The sequence below is a fragment of the Bidens hawaiensis genome, unplaced genomic scaffold, assembly GCF_021521415.1.
Source record: "Bidens hawaiensis isolate Kalapana, Puna unplaced genomic scaffold, B.hawaiensis_p1.1 tig00001647_1, whole genome shotgun sequence".
Classification (NCBI taxonomy): domain Eukaryota; kingdom Viridiplantae; phylum Streptophyta; class Magnoliopsida; order Asterales; family Asteraceae; genus Bidens; species Bidens hawaiensis.
The window spans coordinates 1,161,459-1,182,161 of record NW_027491093.1 but is presented as its reverse complement, the minus strand read 5'-3'; the positions used below and the strand labels follow the sequence as shown (position 1 = coordinate 1,182,161).

The window sequence follows — 20,703 nt, the reverse complement described above, 5'->3', positions numbered from 1 at the left end:
AATGCTTGAAATCTATTAAAATCATGATAAGTTAAAGTACGAATAACAAAACACAAAAACTGAAGTTTAGGCTTAGGTTTCAGAATTCGCAGCTACTTGGCTCTCAATGTGTTGAGTGGCTTCCTCAATGGAAAGTAGCTGCTGCATCAACGAAGCGAGTTTTGCAACATTTTCTTCTTTTATATGAGCGGGCACCTTCTCCTCATACCCCTTGGCACCCATCGCCTTGTTTAAACTATCTTTTTGCCTACAAAAATAATAAGACGTTAATAGAGTCAAATCAAGTTGAGAAAACATATAAAGAAAGCTACCAAAAAGACAGGTTATGGTCAATTGTCGTCCCCCATATGTATTTTTAAATATTTTGATTATCATTGGAACTTTATATCATATTTGACAATTGATTTGAAAACACAAAAAACCGTAGAAAAGTTGTAATAATAAAAAAATTATTAAAAAAACCCCTTTTAAGCTGAAAATAACAAACTTTGGCTAGAAAAAACAACGGGTCCAGGCATCCAGCAATGTCAAACGGATAGAAAGTCAACCAAAGAATAATTTTAATACATACAACCTCCTAAATTGTTTTATTCAAATTTAAATTATTATTGCAATAATAGGGTTTCTGTTAAGTTAGTGCATTATGTATTTAATAATATAGTCACATGTATTCTTCGAAATTAGTTTCATAATACGCAAACAGCAGTATTACATGAAGCATATTCTTCTCTTTGTTCATTCAGCGAAACAAGTTTATTACAAGTAAATGATTTTATTTTAGTTTTTAGGAAAGTAAATATGATATTATAAAACTTGGAATAGATTTGAAACTGCTCCTTTTTCTAAATAAACATAATGAACGTGAGCAATTTAATATATATACCTCTGAAAACTTGCATCATATCATATTTACCCAATCAAATAAACCCATTTTTAATACTCATAATTTCCTATTTACCTGTTTTATTTAACAGAGATGGTATTATGACCATTAACACTATACAAGGAGAGTTTTGCTTACTTCTGTAACTCTGTAAACTTAGCATTAAGCTTTTCCCGTTCCTTTTTAACATCAATAGCTCCTTGGTTCTTGAGATATACTGAAAGTGCTTCGTTTACAACCGCCACTGTACATCCAACTGGAGCAGGGTCGTTTTCAGTGAGTACCTGCCAGATGTCAAAACCAAAATATATATATTATAATAAGATTTCTAAAAAAATTGCTTTAAAATCCATTAACATGTGACAAGTTCGTCCACCTTCAAAGATGACAAGTTTGCTAGTGTTGAAACCTCCATTTCATGACGCCTTAAAAGGTCTGCAATTTGATCTGTTCGTGACACTGCAAAACCTGCTCGCCTGAAAAAGATGAAAAATTCTTTTATATTAAATATTAAAAATAACTGACAAAATCCAATCAACAGATTAACAAGTGAGCAAAAATAACTTACAAGCAGAATGCTTTTTTAGAAATAAGAAAGTTAACTTGGTTTACAAAACTTAGAAAGAACTAACGTTATTACAACTAACCAAACTGAATCGAACTGAAAATCGATGGTTTGGTTAACCATTTTAAATAAACGAATGAACATGAACAAAAATTTTGTTCATATAGTTAAGCGAGCGAACATGAGCACATGTCTTGCAGCTTATTTATGTTCATGAACGTTTGTTTACATTCGATAATTTTAATCTGTTACTGTTTGTTCGTTAATATATTACTTTTAAGGCCTTTGTTGTTTAATTTTAATTGGTTTTAACTATGTTCGTTCGTTTACTATTTACAAAAGAACAGGAAACTTTCATTATATTAATGAACAAACATGAACAATAAAACCACGTATGTAACTGTTCGTGTTCGATAGTTTGTTCCGTTAACGTTAACCAAACAAACACGAACAGGGTTGATTACGTTCATGAACCTCTAGTTTACAGTGTTAACAAACACAAACACGTTCATTTTCTTAAAAAACGAACATGAACAAGAAAACCCTGTTCATTTAATTGTTCGTGTTAACTGAACGAACATGAACAGATCTGTTTACGCTGGTGAACCGCCCGTTTATTTTGTTAACAAACAAACAAGAACACGTTCACGTTCTTAACGAATGACCATAGAAAGAACACCCCAATCGTTTAATTGTTCGTGTTGAGTCTTTTGTTCTGTTAAAGTTAACAGAACGAACACAAACAAGAACAAGAAAACCACATTCTTTTAATTGCCCATCCGTGTTCGGTCGTTTGTGCTGTTAAAGTTAAACGAACGAACACAAACATGATCCATTCGTGTTCGTTTGGTTCGCTTAATAACACCACTTACTTCTCTTTTGTTTCCCCTCTGATTGATCTGAACGATTTCACTGCTGACTCAACCACTTCCATCTCATACTCTATCTGATCATTAGTCCAAGACTATAAAATAACACAAAAACAAAAAAATAAGTAAAGTGTCAGTTATTAGATCTGACAAATGCTAGGTCAAAGTTGGTCAATACTTACCTCGACAACAGACGGATATTCACATATCATAATAGACTTCTCACGTGTAAAATTCTTTGATACCGGAAGTCGTTGCCATAACTCCTCAGTAACAAATGGCATAAACGGATGGAGTAATCTCAACCCTGTATCCAAGCACACCCACAACGTATCTTGTGCATAACGCTTGGCAGATTCATTATTATCACCAAAGAAGTAAGGTTTAATAACTTCAATGAAAATATCACAAAGTTGAGATTGCCACCATGCATACACAGCACTTGATGCATCTGAAAACTCATAAGAGTCTAAAGAAGATATGGTTTTTGATATAGCTTTGTTTAGTACTGAAAGTATCCATTGGCAACTGAATGGCATCTTTTGTGGTTCTATTGTTGTTGGAGGGGTATAATCGTCACCAAGTTTACTCATGGCGAATCGCACAGCGTTCCATAGTTTGTTGCACCATTGTCTGTATCCAACCACACGTAATATGTCCAGGTTTATTTTATCCGACTAGAATCATGCAAAACACAACGTTAGTATCTATAAGGATCAAACTTGTTAAATATAAAGGTCTAATTAATTAGCTTTTCAATAATAAATTTTTGATGATCGGTTTCAAATGTGTGATAGCAAAACTAATTATCTAGAAATAATAAGATTACTTATTTACCCATCTTTTCAAAACTAAGTTAAAATTACTAATGGAAGAAAATATAACTACATAAATCATTTAAAATAGAAAAAAAAAATTTAAACAAAGCAATTATATTTAAAAATAATTTTATAGTTCACTATATATATAATATATATAGGAATGTTCGTTTTGGTAAGGCTGTTCAAAAAGCATTTTCCTAAAAACTGGCTCACACGTTTGGCTCGTTTAAACTGAACCATAAATAATTTAATATATACAATATACATATACACACACACATAATACTACAAACTCTCTAGTTTATAAGATTTGCATTGTGCATGTTCAAAAATTATGATTTTCGCTATATATATATATATATATCAATGTGAAAATAACGAGGCGGCTTGACAAGCCACAATCTGCCTAGAATTATTTACTAGCTCGACTTTTCAATTGGTTAACATAAACAAGCTGAACTGATCCAGCTTGCTTAACTTCGAGCTAGAGCCCGAGCTCAAACTGGCTCGGCTCAGTTCGGCTCCCTTTACAGCCCTACATTTTAGTGGTTTATCTAAAAGTTCTTTACATATTAAGAATTTGTGAAACACACAAAACAAATAATAAATACAACATAGAAATATAAAGATGGGTACCTGAGCTGTGTAAGACACAAGGGCAAAAAACGAAGGGCATCAGCACCACATTGCTCAATGCCATTAGGAAAATCTTTCTTTTGACCCTCTTTTGCAACCTTCATCTCGGATGGATCCAAATTACCCTGCTCAAGTCGCTTAATAAGATCTTCCAATTTGATGCCACTTATGACATCAATGGGGTCCACCACATTGCCCAAGGATTTGGACATTTTTCGTCCATGTGCATCACGAATCATGGGATGTAAATAAACCTACACACAAACTTATGTATTTAAATTAACAAAGAAATGCTTTAAAAAGAAATAGATATAAAAATGGTCAAATGGATAGATAATAATACTCACTAGAAGTGCATTTTTTAAGCATTTGGAAAAAAGAGTATTACTGAAGTATATATTTTGTGTAACCATTTCTAACAAAGTTATTGTTTATTGGGTCTATAAACTCACCACATTCAGTCAACCATTCATAAGAAATTCGTTTATGTTTGTTTATTAAATAAACAAACAAACATGAACAAGTGTCTCATTCGATCATATATGTTTGTGAACATCTGTTATTGCTCGGCTGTTTATGTTCATTCATTTACGTGCATTTATGTTTGTTTAAGTTCGTTCATGTTCATTAATATGCATTTTATAAATTTTTAAGCCCATTAAAATTTAGTCTAATTATATTAACTTTTTGGCCCAACATATTGTTGTTCAAGGCTACATTTTATTGAGTTTAGATCATTTACGTTCATTTAGTTACGTTCTCGTTTACCTTTGTTAATAATAGATTAGTTTAAATTTTTAATCCCACGCCCTGCTTGCGGTGCGCGCATATAATGTATATATGTGTGAACCCTCGGGTGGGCAAAAGTAAAATTGCACTAATTTTGACGTTATTTTACTAATCTCGTGAAAATAACGTTAAAAGTGGCGGAAGGTTAATCAGGCATCATGTGGTGGCGTTGATAGCCGAAAGACAAGGGCACATGCACCAATCAGCCGGTGTCCCGATGATTGAGTGCTATGTGCCTTATGTCCAAGGCTTGATGCAAAACTACTATCGAGCCGGGGGTCTCACCAGAAGCAGCCTCTCTATCCCTATGGGATAGAGGTAAGGCTGTCTACATCTTACCCTCCTCAGACCCTACCATAGCATTGCTATTGGTGGGATATACTGAGTACGATGATGATGATGATGAAATTTTTAATCCCATTATAACTTGGTCTATTATAATAATTTTTTAGGCCCAACATATTATTGTTCACGGCTCCTTTTTACTAATTTTAGATCAGTAAAAAACAGAACATAAATACGTCATTTGTTCAATTATTTATTTAAAGTTAAACAAATGAACATGAACATGCCCCGTTCATGTTCGTCCAGGTCATATATAGGCCTATTGTTTATAGAAGAAGTCAAAACGTAAATCAAAAGGTTCACCAAAACGTAGATCAAAAGGCTCACCAAAAAACAGATAAGCACGACCAAGTAAACCACGTTCGTTCAATTCTTCGTGTTCGATCTTTTATTCGGTTAAAAGTTAAACAAACAAACAACGCGAGTATGCACCGGATATATATGGAAACAGTCAAAATTAACAAAAACTAAACAAACCTTTTTGAAAGGTACATCCCCTCCCAACTTCATTCCAAGCATCACCATACGCGCAACCCAAAAAAACAAAATGTCATGCCCGGTTTCAAGAACAGAAGTCGGGTAAAACGTCTTCAAATCTTGGGTGTTATCATGCCAGCCCAATACAGATAATGGAAAAAGCCCAGAAGAAAACCAAGTGTCTAGTACGACAGGATCTTGGGCCAACTGAAACTTTTTTCCCGGGAAAATTCTGTTAGCCTCCTCCTCAGCCTCTTTCTCATTGCGGGCCACCACCCAGTGGTCCGTGTAGGCCCCGAGTTCTTTAAGTTTATCATCTTCCAATGTAACGTACCATGCGGGAACACGATGGCCCCACCAAAGCTGCCTTGATATACACCAGTCACGAATATTTTCGAGCCATCTGAGGAGGTAAAAATTTAATATAATGTTTGAATGATAAGAAAAATGATATTATACTACGTATATGTATGATACCAATATGGTGTAGTGCTTAAAGTGAGCACTCGTAATAAATGTGACATCTTTTATCCGTTTATTGACTAATGAATAGATTCGGGTTAGGTTTAACATTTAGCATGTCAAGCGAGTAAAATCGAGAAACTAACTCCGAAAAAAGATTCCAAACAGGTCAAACACGCTGAAAGTTGCCCAAAGCGTAACTATAATGTGTAAACTAGGGGTGTACATGAAACCAGAAAAACATCTGTAACTGAAAATACCTGAAATGTTAAACTGATAAAACCGAACCCAAACAAAAACCACAGGTTTGGTTTTTCGTTCGTAATAAAAATCCAAAAAGGCCAAACCAGATTTATGGATTTTCATTTTTGATTTGTGTTTTTAGTAATTTATAAAAATTAAAAAAAATAGTGTAAACCAAATAATTTTTTTTGGCTAAAAGTTTTCAAGCCCAAATGACAAAACCAAACAGAACCCAAAATAAAAACTGAAAAAACCAAAACAAAATAATTTTCAAAAACTCAATTCCACAAAATCCGAAATCATCAGTTCAGTTTAAGCCCAAACCGACCCATGCAACCCCTATATAAAACCTTCTAATCAATTTATTCACAAACTTAAATTATTATTGTTACAAACTTTCTGTAATCACATACCTTCTCCATTCAGCAGCATATTGTTTTGGCATTATCTCAATTTTCCTATTTGTGTCATCCATAACAGCATCAAGAGCTTCTTTAGCTATACCATTGCAGTTAACATACCACTGTGGTTTAATCATAGGTTCAATCACATCATTGCTTCTAGAACATAACCCTAGCCTCATTTCATTTTTCTCTTCCCCTTTGTACAGTCCCTATATCCATTGAAAAAATATTAAAATAAAAAAACTAGAAAACATTTGCCCAATTTTAACTTTATAAGTAACATTAATGAATACCTTAGCCTTTAAAGCATTGGTTATAGCCACACGAGCTTCAAAACGTGGCAACCCAACAAATTCTGAACCTCCATTACTGTTTATCTTCCCGTCATCAGTGAAAATGTTGATAAATTCTAGTTTATGACGCTTTCCAACCTCGAAATCGTTAGGGTCGTGCGCTGGAGTTATCTGAAATCACCACCTTCGAATCATCAGAAGTGGTGTAAACGAGCTTAGCTGCTCGTGAGCTACTCAATATTGGCCCGCCAAACTCAAATCAAGCCAAGCTTAAATGTACAAAGCCGCTTATGAGCTACTCGAGACTGGCTTGCTAAAAACTCAAATCCATCTGAGCTTAAACAAGATCAAGCTTTATATTAAGGAACGAGCTCAAGCTAAGCCAGCTCGTTTAATCGACTCGCTAAAAACTCGAACACAGCCGAGTTTAAACAAGCTTGAGCTTTTTATTGAGGCTCATTTAGTAAACGAGCTCAACCTTGAGCCAGCTCATGAGCTTAAACAAGCAATTGTAATATGTGTACGAACTATATATATATATATATATATATATATATATATATATAAACTAATTATATATAAATAAGCAAAAGTTAAACGGCCCTAGCTCAAGCTCCCGTAAGTCAAACTCAAGCCTAAACGAGCTCAGGTTCAGTTAAGCTCAGCTCGTTTACACCCCTAATCACAAGACACAAGCACTAATAATATCTTTAACAAACATGACACAATGGTCCTTGTCAGACCGGACCGAATGTGTAACGAGTCAAAACAGGTTCAGTCAAACTGGTAACTTTAATATGCTTCAGGCTGGTTAAGTTGACCCATTTGACTATTATACATTCGACCCATTTGACATGTATCAATAAAACCCTTACGCCAGACCCAATCATTAAAAAAAAATATCTTAAACAATATCTTACCTTCACTGCACCGGTTCCAAATTTAGGGTCAACGAGTATAGAATCACAAACAATAAGAAGTCTTCTTCCATTAAATGGATGACTCGCAAACTTTCCATGAAGATGTTTGTATCTCGGGTCATCAGGATGAACAGCAATAGCAGTGTCTCCAAGCATTGTTTCAATTCGAGTAGTAGCCACAACAATTTCACCAAGACCTTCCTCTAACGGGTATGCAAACGATGTTAAAACACCAAATTCCACCATGTTTTTATATCCAGGAACCTTTAGAGGTGTCTTTTCTTTAATATCAACATAATCAACCTACAAATAAAGCGGTAAAATGTAAAATGAGTAAATTGTTATTTGCAAATGTGAAGAAATAAAAAGTAATTGCGTACCTCGATATCAGATACAGCTGTTCGCAACACGCAATCCCAGTTGACTAACCGTAAATCTCTGAAGTGAAAGCAAAAGATAAAACATTTTTAGTCAAATGACAAGTTAAGAAATAATAATGTCAGTTTTTAAGAAACAAACATTCACAATAAAAAATATAAAAAAAAAAACTCAAGTGAATACTTAATTTTGTTATGGGTCGAAACTGGTAGATTTTAACAATTCTGTACAGGTCGGATCAAGTTGAGTTGACCAGATCACCCAAAATACTTCTTATCCCATCCTTCAATTTTTTTCAAATAGTAAGTTTTAAATTCAGTGACAAAACCATTTTATTACAGTATTATTATAACTTTAATGCATAAAGTGATTTAAATGGTTGTACATCGGGGTGTAACCGAGCCAACCCGGCTGGTGAGCTACTCAAGATTGGCTAGTTAAAAACTCAAGCAATCCAACCTTAAATGAGCTCGAGCCTTAAAATTAGCTTGTTTAATGAACGAGCCTTAGGTTCACATAAAATAAGCTTGTTTGTGAGACAATATATAATGTTATCTATGAAAGTTGAAACTTAAAATGATAAAAATGTATATAAATTAATTAATAAATAATAACAAGCCGAGCACGACCTCGAACTAGAAAAAACAACACATAAGACAAGCTTGAGCTTTAGAAAAAGAGCTCAAACGAGCAAAACAAGTCAAGCTCGGGCCTAGTCGAGCTCAGGCTCGGCTAGTTTACACCCCTGGGTGTCTTTAGACCCATTTAACCAATTCCCATTAAAACTAAATGATTTAAATTGCCAATTTGACGCGTTAGAGATATAACATAACCCAATACAACCTGCTTGCATGTAACTGGATCAAAACAGTGAGCTACTGAGCCCTAACATCAACAGGCAAAGCCCGTTTTGACAAAACACCATTAATGGTTAGAAAATTTGAACCTCTGACACCAATAATAATAATACCTATATATAAGACCCTCCTTATAAAGCCTAACAAAAGCTTCTGTTACAGCATTTGATCTTTTCTCATCCATTGTGAAACACTATCATAAAACAGAACAAAAGGTTGACCAGTTTCCGAACAAACAAAAAAAGAATTTATGGTAAAACTTTATTTCTTTGTTACCTCGCGTGACCAATCTAAAGATGCACCCAATCGCCGAAGTTGTTTTAGTATTGTACCTCCATACTCGTTTTTCCACTTCCATACCTTACATCAATACAAAATTATGATGGAAACTTTTTAGAACTCAATCTAGCTATTATAGTGCACCGGTTGATAATTAATAAGTATCACTTATTAGAGAATGATATGATATAAAGAAAGTCAAACTCACTTCAGCTACAAAGTTTTCTCTGCCCACGTCATGCCGGGTCAACTTCCTTTCTCTCATGATTTTTTTCTCCACCACGACCTATTAGCGAAGCAGCATCAAATAAATATAGAAACAAATTGCCACAACATTTTGACCTACTATATTATGCATGGGTCAATTTGAATTCTATAAACGGGTGATAAAGACGAAATCATAGCAATTAGCTTGAAGTAAAACAGGGTCACACGTAAAAGTTGCTAAAAGTGTATATTTACTTTTGTGATCATATTTGAGACTAATTATTTGTTAATAAAAAATAACTCAAAAAAAGTATCTTTAGGTTAACTTACCAACCCACCATTTTGTGCCAGCTCTAGTATTTATTAGTGGTGTGCACGAAACTAAAAAAACAGATCTGTAACCGTAAAAATCTAACCAAAATAACTGAACCCAAACAAAAACCAACATTTTGGTTTTATGTTTTTGTAGAACCAAAATTTCAGTTCGGTTTCGGTTTTGCATGTACCTAAAACCGAAAAACCAACCTAACTGAAAAACCAAGACCAAATTTTTGGTTTTTGGTATGGTGAGCCCAAAACCAACCCTTAGTATTTATATCTTAAAAGGCCAAGTGAACCTGAGTTGCAATCCCTGCATGGTCCATTCCAGGCACCCACAGTGTATTGTAACCTGACATTCTCTTCCAACGAATAATCGTATCCTAAATGAACAAAAATCAACATCAATTTAAAACTAAAAGAAACTAAAACCATAACTTTGATACATAAAAAGATGATGTTAAACCTCAATTGCAGCAGTTAAAGCATGACCAATATGTAAAGCTCCAGTCACATTAGGAGGTGGAAGAACCTGAATTAACACAAACAAAACCCATGTAAATTAATCAACCGTTTCTACAGATATTTAAAAATACTTACAAAGTGATTATTAATATTCATAAGTGAAGTAACGAAACCCTCACAATTGTGAATGAAGGTTTAGTGCTGTTGGAATCCGCCTTAAAGAAACCCAACTGCTCCCACCATGAATACCATCTAACAAAAAAATATTTCAAAATAAGCAAAAAAATAAATAAATAAAATAAATAAAAAAAAAAGTATCGACTATACTAAAGAAAATAAAAACTTGTAGCCAGTAGACGTAGGCCTGTAATCAAACCAACATTTAACGAACTGTGCAGAAAAGGCCCGTTTACTTAATAATTGAACTAACATATACGCATGTCTCGTTTGTTCAGTCATGTCTGTAAACATCCGTTGATTTAAATTCGTTTATGTTTGTTAATTTACGTTCATTATGTTACGTTAATTTAAGTTCATTCGTTTACGTTCAATTATACATTCATTATAAATTTAAACCCATTACAATTTAATTTACCTTTATAAACTTTCTTAGGCTCCACCAATGGCCTTAGTATGTTATGCGTGTTCATCTATTTTCAGCTATGTGTGTTCATTTATGTTTGTTGTGTTTAATAAATGATCGAACATGAACACAATATTCTTCACATTTGGTTAAACAAACGAGCATTAACAAATGTCTCATTCATTCATTTACGTTCATGAAGATTCGTATACGTTCATTCATTTAAAATCTATCTATCTTCATTTTTATTCGTTAATTCGCGTTTATTTAAGTTCATTCATTTACTTTCACTATTATATAGTTTTTAAAGTTTTAGAACCATTAAAATTTAGTCTACCTTTTAAAAACTTTTTTAGGCTCCACGCATTGTTGTTCACATTTACTTTTATTTAATTTTAGTAAGTGACAAGTGATGTCTGTTCATCTATTTTCAGCTATGCTTGTTCATTTACGTCAGTGCACCGTTTTTTTATACTGTTAACGAGCAAACATAAATGAACAAAAACACATTAGTTTTCTTAACCACAAGCTCAAACAAGAAAAACCCACCCATTTAATTGTGCGTTATACCGTTTGTATGATTAAAGTTAAAATTCGTTTAAAAGCCCATGTGGATCCGTAAAATAAGAACAATTCATATCAAAACGTACGATTTCTCCACTGCTTCAGGTGAGAACTGTTTTGCCATTTGTTTGGAAAGTATTTTCCTATCACCCGAAGGCGTTTCCGGGTCGATAAAATCTTCAGGATTTTCATCACCTGTGTCAGCCCGTCCCGGCTTTTTCTTACTGGCTTTTGAAGAAGTTTGCCCTTGTTGAGCCTTGAGTGCAAATCAATTAAAATCAAAATCATATTAACTTAAACTTCAAAAACAACATCAAATCAATGCAAGTGTATGTAATAGGTCAATCAACTAATCTAAACAATGCAAGGCTGAAAATTAAGCATGCAATAACCCGTAAATGCAACAAACCATAACAGAATAACAAACAACTGCAAGCTCTAATACTAAACATAAGTAAGCTCTATTAAAATCAAGGCATTTTAACTTAAACTTCATAAATAATATTAAATCAATGTGAGTGTACGTACTAGCTCAATTAACTGATCTATACAATGCAAAAGTGAAAAGGCATATCATAATAACAGAGTAACTGTAAACACAACAAGCTATAGCACATAAACTAACTATAAGTACATGCTCAAATAATAAACATGATAGAATTCTACTAAGTATTAACATCAAATCATAATAATTTAGACTTCATATAATATCAAATCAATGTAAGTGTATGCAATAGCTCAATCAGCTGAGCTATACAATGCAGAGCTGAAAACAAAGCATAAAACAAGAAGAAAGTAACCATAAATGCAACAAACTATAACAGAATAACAAACTACAAGCTCTAATACTAAACATAAGAAAACTCTATTAAAATCAAAACATACTAATTTAAACTTCATAAACTATATCAAATCCATGTAACTTTTTGCAATAGCTCAATCAAATGATTATACAATGCAATGCTAAAAATAAAGCACACTTAAAAAAAACACTCGATTAACATCAAAAGCGTGTTAAATGTTAATTTAAACTTCATAAATAATACTGACTCAATGTAAGTGTATGCAATATCCCAATCAACCAATTTATACAATGCAAAGGTCCCTAAGGATAAAACATACCATAATCATTGTTGCAAAAATCCCGACTAGGCACCGATTAATCGCGTGTCGCTACCCCACCGACTAATCACAATTTGTTAAAAATCGGTCTTAGAAAATTTTATATATAGAACTTGGCGTGCGTGTGTGTGTATATTTGGAAAATTACATATAAATTCCATTACGATTAATCCTGATTAATAGCCAGTCCCTATTCTAACTAGCAACAAGCGAGTTCTACAAGAGTGGCAATCATAACAGAAAATGCAACAAACTGTAACAGAATAACTAACTCTAACCATATGCTCTAACTAACAAAAAAAAGTCATTCAGATATGAAATTAGTTATAAATTAGAAATACCTTGAGTTTAGCAGCTTCAGCAGCTTTCTGAGCAGCCTTTTGTTTCTTCAACTCCTTCTCTTTTGCTGTGAATCATAAATACAAAAAATTAAACCCTAAGTGAATAATAATAATATGTTTAAATAAAAGATGAATGAATGAATGAATTGATAGACCTTGTCTTCTTTCTTCTTCTTCCTCTCAAGCTCCTCTTCTGACAATTGAACATCCGGATTTGTTCCACTTGACATGCTGTTGTTGTTGTTGTTGTTGTTCTACAATATAACTAACAAATTACGCAGCAGATAATCAATGGGAATGATGCTTCTTGTCGAAGCATGAAATGAATCTGACCTGATCCATGACGATGTTTCCACGGATTTTTGAGATGAACGAACCACGTCTTGATCTTCTTCTCCGGCTGCTTGAGACCTGCAATGGTTTTTCCGGGGTGTGGAGGTGACTGCTAAGAAATCTCAAAGATCTCTTGTTTACAGACACAAAAAAGTGGTGGTGGCTCTTATTGAGCATGACCCTTTAGTAAGGAGGTGGAGACCTCCTTATATAGAGAGTCTCATGGCCACCATCATGATACCCTAATGGGCCTAGCCCAGTTAGGGTTACCTCCACAAAACCCCCTCAGCCCAATAACATTGTATTAGTCCATATAATAAAATAAGCCAAACATAATAAATTTAGGGTCGTAAAACCGGGTTTAGTACCATACCCCTACAAGCCCCCCAAGTCCAGCGTTGCTCCTGGGCGCGCAAGCGTGTAGGTGGAGCGCTGGACTTTATGAGGTGTGTTAGGTCATGGGGCGGTTTTTTCCCTTTCCTTCGGCCTTGTCTTTATTGTCTGAGTTTTGGGAGGTTTTCCCCATGATGGTGACATGTTGCGGTCCTTGTGATAATGATGGTGCCCTGGCATAAATAAGATATAGCACGCATCATAGTGGCGCGAGGCCTGATAAAAGATGGAGCGCGCATCTTGATAATAATGTAACATAACTTGCGCGCGAGGCAGCTTATGAGTCATGAGAATAATAAAGCCTGCGCGCGAGGCGACTTACGGATCTATGAGAATAATAAAGCCTGCACGCGAGGCGACTTACGGAGCTATAAGAATAATAAAACTGCGCGCGAGGCGACTTACGAGCTATAAGAATAATGAAGCTTGCGCGTGAGGCGACTTACGAGCTATAAGAATAATAAAGCTTGCGCGTGAGGCGACTTACGAGCTATAAGAATAATAAGGCTTGCGCGAGTTGCGGCTTACGAGCTATAATAATAATGAAGCTTGCGCGCGAGGCGACTTATGAGCTGTAAGAAAAATAAAGCTTGCGAGTGAGGCGACTTACGAGCTATAAGAATAATGAAGCTTGCGCGCGAGGCGACTTATGAGCTGTAAGAAAAATAAAGCTTGCGCGTGAGGCGACTTACGAGCTATAAGAATAATGAAGCTTGCGCGAGTTGCGGCTTACGAGCTATAATAATAATAAAGCCTGAGCGTGAGGCGACTTACGGGCTGTAAGAATAATGAAGCTTGCGCGAGTTGCGGCTTACGAGCTATAATAATAATAAAGCCTGCGCGTGAGGCGACTTACGGGCTGTAAGAATAATGAAGCTTGCGCGAGTTGCGGCTTACGAGCTATAATAATAATAAAGCCTGCGCGTGAGGCGACTTACGGGCTGTAAGAAAAATGAAGCTTGCGCGAGTTGCGGCTTACGAGCTATAATAATAATAAAGCCTGCGCGTGAGGCGACTTACGGGCTGTAATAATAATGGAGCTTGCGCGTGAGGCGACTTACGAGCTATAAGAAAAATAAAGCTTGCGCGTGAGGCGACTTACGAGCTATAAGAAAAATAAAGCTTGCGCGTGAGGCGACTTACGGGCTGTAATAATAATGGAGCTTGCGCGTGAGGCGACTTACGAGCTATAAGAAAAATAAAGCTTGCGCGAGTTGCGGCTTACGAGCTATAATAATAATAAAGCTTGCGCGTGCGCGTAGACTTTATGTCCCGCGCCACGCGCAGATGTTGCGTGCGCGTGCGCGTAGACTGTGCGCCATGCGTAGATGTTGCGTCCGCGTGCGCATAGGCTCTGGCTTTGTGTTATGCGCACGCGCAGATGTTGCATGCGCATGCGCGTAGACTTGATGTCCCGCGCCACGCGCAGTTGTTGCATGCGCGTGCGCGTAGACTGTGCGCCATACGCAGATGTTGCGTGCGCGTGCGCATAGGCTCTGGCTTTGTGTTATGCGCACGCGCAGATGTTGCATGCGCATGCGCGTAGACTTGATGTCCCGCGCCACGCGCAGTTGTTGCATGCGCGTGCGCGTAGACTGTGCGCCATGCGCAGATGTTGCGTGCGCGTGCGCATAGGCTCTGGCTTTGTGTTATGCGCACGCGCAGATGTTGCATGCGCATGCGCATAGACTTGATGTCCCGCGCCACGCGCAGTTGTTGCATGCGCGTGCGCGTAGACTGTGCGCCATGCGCAGATGTTGCGTGCGCGTGCGCATAGGCTCTGGCTTTGTGTTATGCGCACGCGCAGATGTTGCGTGCGCGTGCGCATAGGCTCTGGCTTTGTGTTATGCGCACGCGCAGATGTTGCGTGCGCGTGCGCATAGGCTCTGGCTTTGTGTTATGCGCACGCGCAGATGTTGCATGCCCATGCGCGTAGACTTAATGTCCCGCGCCACGCGCAGTTGTTGCATGCGCGTGCGCGTAGACTGTGCGCCATGCGCAGATGTTGCGTGCGCGTGCGCATAGGCTCTGGCTTTGTGTTATGCGCACGCGCAGATGTTGCATGCGCGTGCGCGTAGACTTGATGTCCCGCGCCACGCGCAGTTGTTGCATGCGCGTGCGCGTAGACTTTGTGTCATGCGCCATGCGCAGATGTTGCGTGCGCGTACGCGTAGACTGATGTGAGAGCATGTGATGCGTAAGCATATGTAATATGCGTGAGCCTCTGTGATGCGTGAGCATATGTGGTGCATGAGCATGTGATATGCGACTGCGCTCAAGCATCATGGTGGTGTGCATGTTGAACGGAGCGGAGCCGCGTTCGGTCTTGTATTTGGCGCGAAGCCGTATGGGTTTATGAGGATTCCCAACCTTTAAGTATGGCGCGTAGCCATATGGGATATTATGAGGATTCCCAACCTTTAAGTTTGGCGCGTAGCCATATGGGATATTATGAGGATTCCCAACCTTTAAGTTTAGCGCGTAGCCATATGGGATATTATGAGGATTCCCAACCTTTAAGTTTGGCGCGTAGCCATGTGGGATATTATGAGGATTCCCAACTTTTAAGTTTGGCGCGTAGCCATATGGGATGTTATGAGGATTCCCAACCTTTAAGTTTGGCGTGTAGCCATATGGGATATTATGAGGATTCCCAACCTTTAAGTTTGGCGCGTAGCCATATGGGATATTATGAGGATTCCCAACCTTTAAGTTTGGCGCGAGGCCTGATGCGCGCATGCACGGCGACGGAGTGGTGACTCGTGAGTGCGCGTGCATGGCGGAGGTCTCTTGCGCAAAACCCACATGGTGGTTTCCGCGACGGCACATGCACGGTTGCGGAGTGAGAATCCGCAGGCGCGCGTACATGGCGGTGGAAGTCTGGTAATTTCTGGATCTGCAATTTTAGAGTCAGATCTGCAACTTTAAACCTAAAATCCAGGTCTGTAATCTAGATCTAGATCTGTAAATCAAATCTAGATAGATCTGAAGCTCGGAGCAGATTTAAAAACATCACAGATCCGGAGACCTGATCATTCGAATCAGGCAGTTTCTTTTTGCATAGATCTGGAAGCCTCCCTTAGATCTATGGATCTTTTTGAGCTTTAATAGAACAAGCCTTGAAGCCTTTTTCTGTAAACTTCCAGATCTGGGTTTTTCCTGGGAGAGATCTGACAGCCGAGATGAAGATCGAAGAGTAGTTCGTTGCCGTCCCACGGATGGCGCCAATGTCGAAGCATGAAATGAATCTGACCTGATCCATGACGATGTTTCCACGGATTTTCGAGATGAACGAACCACGTCTTGATCTTCTTCTCCGGCTGCTTGAGACCTGCAATTGTTTTTCGGGGGTGTGGAGGTGACTGCTAAGAAATCTCAAAGATCTCTTGTTTACAGACACAAAAAAGTGGTGGTGGCTCTTATTGAGCATGACCCTTTAGTAAGGAGGTGGAGACCTCCTTATATAGAGAGTCTCATGGCCACCATCATGATACCCTAATGGGCCTAGCCCAGTTAGGGTTACCTCCACAAAACCCTCTCAGCCCAATAACATTGTATTAGTCCATATAATAAAATAAGCCAAACATAATAAATTTAGGGTCGTAAAACCGGGTTTAGTACCATACCCCTACACTTCTTACCGAATGAATGGATTACTTTAAGCGATTGCGGCTAGGGTTTACGAAGAGAGTAAGAACACGGTGAACAAGTAAAAGTAATGAAGAATTTTGAAGTCAAATTTTGGTTGCTTCTCTGGATATTATTTTTTACGTTTTTTTTATTTCCGATATTGGAATCAAGTAAAAACTAATCGTCTCAACGGCCCGGGACCGATAACGTACGAGTTTTACCAACGCTCAAGTTTTGCCGACTGACACTATCTAACTGGGCCACCTCAATTTTTATATTTATTTTGTTTTCTTAGCTTTGATAACGTAACGAACGTAGTTGAAATCTAACAAATTCGTGTTGAGTTACCGCCTTAATGTCCGGTATCGACACCGCTTGGGTTTACCAATGGATTTTTATTTGATCCCCTATCACACTAGAAGATTCTATCAATATTCATGTGACCAAACTTGAAGTAATTGTAGAATTGTCGAATATCAACATCATTTGTATCATGAAAATAGAGAATATAAATATTTAAAAACCAACCAAATTTCAATATTTCATATACCTTATAAAGGGCATTTGAACAATCTATATTGTGTTGTAGAAGGATTTTGAATGAACAATAGTAGGAAACAATAGTGTGAAGATAATTTAACCAAGAGAAATATTATATAGAATATTGTTATAAACATCAATTTATTACCACTTTCATCTCCCTAATGAAAACTAAGTGCGGGATGCTCCGATTATGAAAACTAAGGCCAAAACGAAGGTGATATGGTGGTGGTGGTGGCTGTCGTCGCAAGAGAGAGGGGGGGGGGGAGTCCGATCGGGTTAGAGAGAGGGAGAGAGGAGTTAGGGTTTTTAATATTATTAATAATAATATGTTACACACAAAGGCCCCTCAACTTCTAATTATTACTTTTCTAGCTTAAAGTGACTTGTTTGCATCTTGATTTAGTGTTCTATATAATATTATCAAATAGCACATAAGCCTAACACATAATTATCAAATAATTATTGTTTGGATGTTTTTCGTTTATTCACCAATGGTTTGCGTCAACTCGTTTGCCTTTCGGTGCAATCCCGAAAGACTACGTATGTAGTGATTGTCAAGTGTCATTTAAAACTCTATTTTAAATGTAATGAGATGTGCGTTATAGATCAAGTGATCTTAAGTTTGAATTGACGGAGTTTGGATTAACGGAGTTAACCTGAAATTGATGAGTGTCACATATACGCATCCTCGCATGCGGCAACACGACCAATATCAATGACGAGTATTTAAAGATGGCTGAGAAAACAACGAGAGATGCGTTGGAGAATTTTTGCATCGGTAATATTTAAATTGTTTGTATTAACTATTGTTTTAAATATAAATATTGTTTAATAATTTATTTGTATAGGGATAATACAATTATACTCTCGTCGTTATCTGAGGATTCCTACATCAAACGACCTGACTCGCATATATGATGTACACGAAAGCAAACATTCTTTTCCAGGAATGATCGGGAGTATAGATTGCATGCATTGGGAGTGGGCCAACTGTCCAATCGCATGGCGAGGTCAATACACTCGTGGTGACCATGGAGTGCCAACGGTTAGTCTTCAAGCCATTTTTTCACACGACCTCTGGATTTGGTCAGCCTTCTTCGGCTCAGTCGGGTCCAACAACGACATAAACGTTCTCAACGCGTCACCCGTGTTAGAGTATTACATTAGCCGTAGCATACCGGTCTTACCGTTTTATGCCAACGATACCATTTATCGTCACGGATACTATTTGGGAGATGGGATATATCCAGAGTACTCGATCATCGTCAAGACGTTTCAAGACCCTATCGAAGAAAAAAGAGATTATTTTAAGAAGAAGCAAGAGTCTGCGAGAAAGGATATCGAGAGGTGTTTCGGGGTTCTGAAAAAACGTTGGCATTATGTGAAAAACCCTTGTCGTGTATGGACGTTGGAAAAAATGAGCGATGCCATGTATACGTGTATCATATTGCATAATATGATTTAAGAAGACGAGGGAAAAGCAATATGTCAACACTATATACCAGGAAGCGTTCCAGAACAGTTCCTTGAACCAACCAAAGACCAACGAACGTTTCAAGAGTACTCGATCATCGTCAAGACGTTTCAAGACCCTATCGAAGAAAAAAGAGATTATTTTAAGAAGAAGCAAGAGTCCGCGAGAAAGGATATCGAGAGGTGTTTCGGGGTTCTGAAAAAACGTTGGCATTATGTGAAAAACTCTTGTCGTGTATGGACGTTGGCAAAAATGAGCGATGCCATGTATACGTGTATCATATTGCATAATATGATTTTAGAAGACGAGGGAAAAGCAATATGTCAACACTATATACCAGGAAGCGTTCCAGAACAGTTCCCTGAACCAACCCAAGACCAACGAACGTATAACATTCACCAGCTCACATCAAGTGATATACATAACCAACTGAAAGCGGATTTGGTTCAACACGTGTGGGATATCGTCCCGTTGAGGAGGACGAAGACGAGTACGAGGACGAAGACGAGGAGGAGGACAATGACGACGACGGGGATGAAGACGAATAGATTAGTTTTTTTATGTATATTTTTATTTCGGTGTGTTTTTTTTATTATAATTTATTTTTATTATTCGTGTATTTTTTTTTAGTTTATGTATTTTTTTGTATTTATTTTTTAATTTTAATACATTTTTATTTAATTATTTAAATAAATTGATTTTTATTTAATTAGTTTAGTTATAAAAAGAAAATACTGTCTCCGGAAGAGTGGCTCCGCATCCAGCAAGAGAACCTGACAACTGAATATGAGCGTAGAGTGCGGAATAAACGTTTCCACGCTCGCACTCTGACTTACGAAGAATCTCCCCGGAGATCTCTTTCTTCTCCACCAACAGTGAGAGGAAGTCAGATCCGTTATAGTCAACAGACGGAACAAGAGTTTGGTGAACTACAAAGGTTGCGCCCTCGTCCTCGCATCGACATGCGGATGCCATCCTACCTGGATGAGTATGACAACTATGATTCAACTTATCACCCGAGAGACTTCAGTTTTTATACGGGTGACAGCAGGATGAGTTCGCGGACAAAAAATTGTCGTCTGCGGGATGTAGTCCGCCACACTGAGTATCATAGCGATGCATAGGAGGATTTCACCAAACCATACCGTCCAGCATCCTTTGCCGAGAAGTCAAAATTTATTGCAAGCATTGCTACAGCACCTTTTCCCGTTAACGCTAAGATACCTACATCGGTGAGTAAATACAATAGTATGACTGGTCCAAGCGATCATCTTCAAAACTTCGTGGCGGTTGGTGGTGTGAGCGGATGGACGCTCCCCTATTGGTGTCACATGTTCGCATTGATACTAACAGGGGCAGCGCGAGAATGGTTTGAAAAGCTACCTGACGGTCAAATCTCCAGCTGGGATGATCCGGTGAAAAATTTTTCTCAACAGTTCAGCCAGCAGAAAAAGCATACGCGTGACCAGTCAGAAATTTTAGATGTTGTCCGTCGAGTTAACGAATCGG

At 37.6% G+C, this 20,703-nt stretch overlaps 1 pseudogene across 1 annotated transcript; it reads right to left on the bottom strand.

Annotated features, from left to right (window-relative positions):
* Positions 1-9: 9 nt before the first annotated feature.
* LOC143590456 (valine--tRNA ligase, mitochondrial 1-like) lies at positions 10-20,169 on the bottom strand (annotated as a pseudogene). The gene is made up of 21 exons (XR_013145475.1): positions 19,930-20,169; positions 12,977-13,075; positions 12,822-12,893; positions 11,445-11,614; positions 10,391-10,463; positions 10,213-10,278; positions 10,046-10,129; positions 9,430-9,507; positions 9,219-9,302; positions 9,056-9,135; positions 8,088-8,145; positions 7,708-8,010; positions 6,788-6,958; positions 6,504-6,703; positions 5,386-5,788; positions 3,775-4,028; positions 2,500-2,994; positions 2,321-2,412; positions 1,260-1,359; positions 1,022-1,167; positions 10-247 (listed from the first exon to the last, which is right to left on the bottom strand). The product of XR_013145475.1 is annotated as a valine--tRNA ligase, mitochondrial 1-like (transcript).
* Between the last annotated feature and the right edge of the window lie 534 nt (positions 20,170-20,703).